The following is a 7,534-nucleotide window of genomic DNA, read 5'->3' on the forward strand; positions in this document are numbered from 1 at the left end:
TCTTAGTTCAGTAGAACAGCCCCACATGGCCATATACCCACCACAACACACAATAAATATGTAGCTTAGAGATATGATACCTAATGCCCAAGTTTCCTCCTCAGATCCCTGATTAGCATCCATAAATACATCTGAATGTATCCTCTGTTTAACGGATAGATGAGGAAAATAGTAGCCTCTGTGTGTGTGTGTGTGTGTGTGTGTGTGTGCGCACATGCACAAGCCACAAGGAAATAGACTGCTGTGCAGCATTGGGAAAACAGGTTTGGATTAATGACATCAGGTAGAGCCCTGGCACAGATTGGTGAGAGAAAGAGCATGTTGGTTCTCCCTCCTAAGGATCTTTGAGACTGGGACATATGCCCAGTTTTCAGAAATGAATTGGGTAAGATCTGTTTCAAAGGCAGAGGGATGGGTCAGATGAACAGAGGTGGCTCCTTTCTCCAAGAGAGAAGCTGAAAGCCATTCCCAGGCTCATACATTCTCTCCCCAAATTACCCCTCACTCTTCTCTGATGTGTGTGTGAAAATTAATGATCTACAAATTTTGTTTGGAGGCATCTTTGAGCTCACCGAGTAGAAACCATGAGCAATGCTCACTCTCCCCAGTTGAAAAATTTATGGACAAGAAATTATCATTGAAATTAATGGTGGCAGACATGTCCAAGGAATATTGCGGGGGTTCGATCCCTTTATGAATCTTGTAATAGATGAATGTGTGGAGATGGCAACTAGTGGGCAACAGAACAATATTGGAACGGTGGTAATTCGAGGAAATAGTATCATCATGTTAGAAGGCTTGGAACGAGTATAAACAATGGGTGTTTTCACCGGAAGAAACCAACTGCTTCTACATGTCCCCTCCATTGCACCTGTTTTACTACCATATAAAAATCAGGTTGTGCATTTTCATATTAAACTTTTTGGTAAATAAACTTTTTTAATAGTCAGAAAAAAAAAGAAAATGATCTGACAAGTCATCTTTATTTTCTTTTTATTGGGGGTAGAGTAAAGCATCTTTGTCAGAACTCAGTGAAGGTTTTACTTCCTTTATAAAATGATTTGTCACGTTTTCCTTCTTTTTCTACACCCTGGAATAGTTTAAAAAGTGTAAGAATTCTTTGAAAGTTTGAAAGATTCACCAATAAAAACACCTTGAGCTGTTGTGGGGTTTGAGGCTGCAGATGGGGGTAGTTTTCAGATACTTTTCTGATTTCTTTATGATAATTAGTCTCTGTGAATGTTTAACTTTATTTTGGGTCAATTTTAGTAACATACTTTAACATATTTTCTTAGCTTTTATTATAAAAATTTTGGCACATAATTGTATGGGGAACTCATTTATTTTTGCAAATCTCTTCTTTTACTGTGTAATATACCCTTTCTCACAAACTTTTGAACTAACCACTTAATTTATACACACCTGACTTTGCTGGAGAACCCCAGCCATCTTCACTAGTGAAAAGAAGTATCTAGAATGAACTCAATTTATTTCCTTTCTTTTTGCTGGATAGGGAGGTGATGGCTGTTCTGCACGTGTATTAGTCAGGTTCCAGTCAGGGGACGGAAACAACACCAGTGAGTGTTAGAGCTAGAATTTAACACAAAGAGTTGTTAGCTGGTAATCAAGTTGGTAATTAGGTAACTAGATAAGGAAAAAGGTTAAAAAGATAAAACCCTCTAAGGTAACAGAAATATAGCGACTAGAGAAATAGCTGTACTTCTCTGTATCAATCTGGTGGAAGTCCCATGACAAAATCCCACTGACTGGGGGGCTTAAACAACAGAAATTTATTTCTTCTTCATCTGGAGGCTAGAATTCTGAAATGAAGGTGTCTGCAGGCCTCTGTCATTGACTTGTAGGCGATCATCTTTTCTCTATCTTTATATGGTTTTCCCTGTATAGCTGTCTATATCTGAATTCTTCCTTTTTATAAGGCCACCAGTCACATTGGATGGGAAGGGGGATAGGACTTCAACATACAAATTTGAGAGGGACAAAATTCATCCCATAACACACTCCTAAGGATGAAGAGACAGAAAGAAGAGTTTGGAATTATTAACCATTAAAGGCTTAGGGAAAAGGGACTGTAGAGCTAAACTCAGATGTTCAGGAAATGGGGGAGTTGGTCTGGGGTGTCTCTGAGGTCAGCAATTGAAATCCCAGCACAAATTAAAATGTAAATGTAGGGGTGACTGGGTGGCTCAGTCAATTAAGTGTCCAACTTTTGCTTTGGTCATGATCTTCACGGTCAGTGAGTTCAAGCCCCACATCAGGCTCTGGGATGACAGCTTGCTTAGAGCCTGGAGCCTGCTTCAGGTTCTATGTCTCCCTCTCTCTGTGCTCCTACCCCACTCATGCTCTGTCTCTCAAAAATGAATAAATGTTACAAAAAATAAAATGTAAATGTAGACTTCTACTTCTGTTAAAATGGTGTAAGGACTGGGTTTGAGGAAATTTTTGGTGGGAGAGTGATGAATTTGTCCACAGTATTAATTGTGATGATGTTTCACAGCATATATATTTGTCAAAACTTTTAAAATTGGGGCACTGGGGTGGCTCAGTCAGTTAAGCATCTGATTCTTCATTTTGGCTCATGTCATGATTTCACAGTTTGTGAGATCGAGCTGGACATCAAGCTCTGCACTGATAGCACGGAGCCTGCTTGGGAGTCCCTCTCCCCCTCTCGCTCTGCCCCCCTCCCCTCCGCTGCTCATGGGTGTGCTCTTTCTCTCTCAAAATAAGTAAATAAATATTGAAAAAAAACCCATAAAATTATGCAATTTAAATATGGGATGTATAGTTTACAGCAAGCACATTATACTTCATGTAGACAGTTAAAAAAGACTATAACTATTTATAAAAAAATTTTAATGTTTATTTATTTTTGAAAAAGAGAGGGAGTCACGGAATCCCAAGCAGGCTCCAGGTTCTGAGCTTGTCAGCACAGAGCCCGACATGGAGCTTAAACTTACAAACTACAAGATCATAACCTGAGCCAAAGTCAGGTATAGCCAGGTTGCTATACCGATTCATAGGAATGTTTAAGTGTCTCAAAACTGACATCTGTCTGAAAATTGTTACACATCAACCTGTACTTAACACTGCATTTACCCTCGAAAACACTAATGTGCAGCTGGCACGTCAGTGTCTTGCTTTGATGTGAAGATTTTCTACCCACATATGCTAAGCAGGAATGTTAGCTCGCATTGGCCTTCAACTGTTCCATGTGAATCTTGTCTTCGTGACAGGATTTTTGCAGCCACTGTGGCATCATATGATGTTTAGAGGGTGAGACATTTCATAACTTGTGGTGTTCTTATCAGTCAGGTCAGTGCAAAGAGGGATGGAGAAGGGAATAGTCTTGCTGAAATTAGGCTATAAGTAAGTAGACACATGTGCAGGAGGAGTATTCCCTACAAGGTGATGCTCTGCTCTCAGCTTTCTAGCATTGGGTTGTGTATAATGTGCAGTGCCTCGTGCCTGAAAATTTTCCAGATCTCCTGTGAAATACTTGATTTAAAAAAATATGTTTACTTATTTTTGAGAGAGAGACACACACACACAATGCGAGTAGAGAAGGGGCAGAGAGAAGGAAACACAATACAAAGCCAGCTTCAGGCTCTGAGCTGTCAGCACAGAGCCCTATGTGGGGCTCAAACCCATGAACTGAGAGATCATGACCTAAACCAAAGTTAGATGCTTAACCGAGTGAGCCACCCAGGTGCCCTGAAATATTTGATTTTATTACATCCTTGTAGAGAAAAGGTACAATAATCAAAACTTGCTGATTAAGAATGAGGTCAGCAACAGATTTTTAAAAATCTTGTTCCTTTTCTTTTTATGTCTTCTCTCTGTTAAATAATTCAAGGAATATCTAGCGAACACTGTGTGCCAGGCACATTTAGCTGTTATGTACTTCTAGAGGCTTGTTATTCAAATCATGTTTGGTGGAATACAGCATCAGCATCACCGGGAGCTTATTAGAAATGCAGAATCTTAGTCCTTCTCCAGACATGCAGAATCAGTAACTGCATTTTAACAAGATACCTTGGTGACTTATATGTACATTTAAGAGGCACTGTTCTAGAGAGTTCTCCATTGCTCTGCCATTAATGTTGTGTTGACTTTGAGAAAGTAACTTCTCTAAGTCATTAAAAAATGGAGAGGGAAATAATAGTAGAACCCACTTCCTGTGTTATTGGGAGGATTTAATTAGATAAGATTTTTTAAATTTACATTTATTTATTATTGAGAGAGACAGAGAGACAGAGCATGAATGGGCTAGGGGCAGAGAGAGAAGGAGACACAGAATCTGAAGCAGGCTCCAGGCTTGGCGCTGTCAGCACAGAGCCTGACACGGGGTCTGAACCTGAGAACCGTGAGACCATGATCTGAACCGAAGTTGGTTCCTCAACCAACTGAGCCACCCAGGCGTCCCTAGATAAGCTTTAAGCTTTCTAAATCCTTTAACACACTTACTGGTACTTAGTCAGTGCTTTTTAAAAAAAGTTTGTCATTATCAATGTTATTTTATTACAGTTATTTTTTGTAGTCAAAAGAAAAACTTTTGTAAAACATTCCTTATAGCAACTTCGCTTCTAGTTCATTTATTTGCTCGTAATGTCACAGAGAGACATTATTCCAAGAGATAAGACATATAAATACAACCCTTGATCTTGGATTGGATCCTGAAACAGAAAGGGAAGGAGTGAAATGGAACATCGTAGTCATCTCAGGTTGTCATAACAAAATACCATAGACTGGGTGGCTTACACAACAAACGTTTATTTTCTCACAGTTCTGAGTGCTGGCAGTTCAAGATCAGAGTGCCAGCACAGTGGCCTTCCATTGAGGACGCTCTTCCTGGCTTGCTGTCCTCTTGCTGTGTGCTCACATGGCCATTTCTTGTTCTCTTCATCTTTTTTAAAAATTTGTTTTAAATGTTTATTTTTGAGAGAAAGAGAGAGAGACAGAATACGACTGGGGGAGGGGCAAAGAGAGAGGGAGACAGAGAGTCTGAAGCAGGCTCCAGGCTCTGAGCTGTCAGCACAGAGCCTGACATGGGGCTCGAATTCATGAACTGGGGGATCATGACCTGAACCAAAGTCGGGTGCTTAAGCAACTGAGCTGCCCAGGCTCCCAGCTCTCTTCCTCATCTCACAAGGCCCCTAATCTCATCATGAAGGCCATACCCTCAGATACCATCACATGTGCTATAGAGTTTCAATATTTAGATTTGGTTGGGGGGAGGCAGAGGAGGACACAAGCATTTAGTCTAAACAGGGGAGATCGGTTTTGTTGATGTTGCTGCTATCTCTAAGTGACACTATTCGATGCTAGAATTTAAGTGATGTGGAAATAGATGGTGACAGATCTCTTTCTGATGGAATGCTGCACAAACAAGTACTTTTCAGAAGAGGACTGCATGTATTTAAGGGCTTTGAACAATTAACAGTGCTGTGATCCATTAGTCGAAGTGGAATGATGGCTACTTCAGATTCCTACCTTCTGTTTGGTTTCACCAAGGAACTTGGCATATTCGCTGCTGGCCACTTGCACTCCTTCACTCTAATAGGCTCCAGATCATGCCCATCACATTCCAGCCTACATCCCCAGGAACCAGTACAATGTTTGGCACAGGGCAGGCATTTGATACATGTGTGTTGAAAATATGAACAAATGGGTTAGGCTAGAGGCCAGAGAAGCAGCTCCCCATCTCCCCAGTGTTTCCATTCCCTACACTTGACTGGGGGGAAGATAATGCCAACCCTACAGAAAAGATGCAAGAACAATAAAAGGAGCTCCTATGTCCTTTACCCAAAGCCACACATGTTTTTAAAATTTTTACATTTTATTGAAAAGTAATCTCAAATTTATTAGAGATTTTCAAGAAAAGTAGAAATAATAATACAAAGCAGTACCCTATCCCCTTCACCCAGGTTTGTGAATTATTAACAGTTTACATTTGTCTTTTCCTCATAAATCATTATGTTCTTTCTGAAAATTTTTGATTAAGTTGCAGACATGTTGCCAAATTACCGCTAAATACTTCATTGTGTACTTTCTAAAGTCAAGGACACTCCCATATAACCCTGATGTCTTTATCAAAATCAGGATATTAACATTGCTATAATACTTTTATCTGATCCACTCAATTCTCTCCACTGTCCAGTAATGTCATTTATAGAAAGGAATAGTGATAACATTATTAGCAAACATGGCCTTATTCTCCATTCCTTTCTAGGTCAAGATCCAGTCCACAGTCATACATTGAATTTCGCTGTGAAGTCTGCTTAGTTTCTTTCAGTCTGCAGTTCCTTAGTTTTTCTTTGTTCTTTACCATCTTGACATTTTTGAAGAATATATAGGTCAGTTATTTTATAGCATTTGCTTGAATTGGGTTTGTCTGGTATTTCTTTTATGACTAGATTCAGAGTATGTCTTTTGGTATGAACACCACAGAAATAATACTGTTTTCTTCTCAGTGCCTCATAGTATCTCATTTGCTTATCACCCATGATATTAACTTTTGTCATTTGGTCAAGATGATGTCTATGATATCTCTCCACTGTAAAGTTCACTAATAAGTAATCAATACATATTTTGTCAGGATTTACTTTAAGCCTGTATATTTCTTATTCTCACCAAAATTTTACTCAGTGAGTTTAATGTCCATTGATATCTCTTGCCTGATTATTTATTACCGTGATGGTCACTGAATATTATTTTGTAATTAAATTATTGCTTCTACATTTATTATTTGCCATTCTACTGTAAGATAGAGTTTTCTTTCTTCCTTTCTTTCTATCATTATGGATTCATGGAGTTCTGTTTTATTGAACTGGTTATGATCTGTTACTATCATTAATTGTCATTTTATTAACAGCCTTATTAAAGTATACTTGACCTTAATAGGCCATATATATTTAAAGTATACAGTTTGAAGAGTTCTGGTGTATACAGTAAAAACCCATCACTTCACCTTATGTGGTTGAGTAAATCAATAGTTCATTCTTTCTATTGCTGAGTAGTATTCTGTTGTATTGATTTATCATAGTTTGTTTATTCCTTCACATATTGATATGCATTTCTTTTTTTAAGTTGGGACTATTACAAATAATGCTTCTATGAAGAAGTGCAAGTATTGCGAAAATTTCTGAACATATCTTTGTAGGGGAATATTCTTTAATTCCCTTGGTTAAATATCTAGGCTTCGAATGGTTGGATCACACAGTAGGCATATACTGAACTTTTAAGAAACTGATAAATTATCAAAGGGTCTATATTATTTGTGATTATTCTCACCAATATACTGTCTCACCCTTCCACTGTTTGATGTCATCACCAATACTTGTTATGGTCTGTCTGTTTTATGGTAGCCACTTTAGAGTATACACAAAGTATGATTTTATGGTTTTAATTTGCATTTTCCCAATCACTAATGATTTTATTATTATTTATTTCTTTAAAAATGTATTTTAATGTTTATTCATTTTTGAGAGAGAGAGCGAGTGAGAGAGAGAGAGAGAGA

The 7,534-nt window shown here is 38.4% G+C and overlaps 1 pseudogene; it reads left to right on the forward strand.

Moving 5' to 3' along the window:
• The first annotated feature begins 584 nt into the window (after positions 1-584).
• On the forward strand, positions 585-813 carry LOC115292865 (annotated as a pseudogene).
• Positions 814-7,534: the final 6,721 nt, after the last annotated feature.

The sequence above is a fragment of the Suricata suricatta genome, chromosome 5 (genome assembly GCF_006229205.1).
Source record: "Suricata suricatta isolate VVHF042 chromosome 5, meerkat_22Aug2017_6uvM2_HiC, whole genome shotgun sequence".
In the NCBI taxonomy this organism is placed as follows: domain Eukaryota; kingdom Metazoa; phylum Chordata; class Mammalia; order Carnivora; family Herpestidae; genus Suricata; species Suricata suricatta.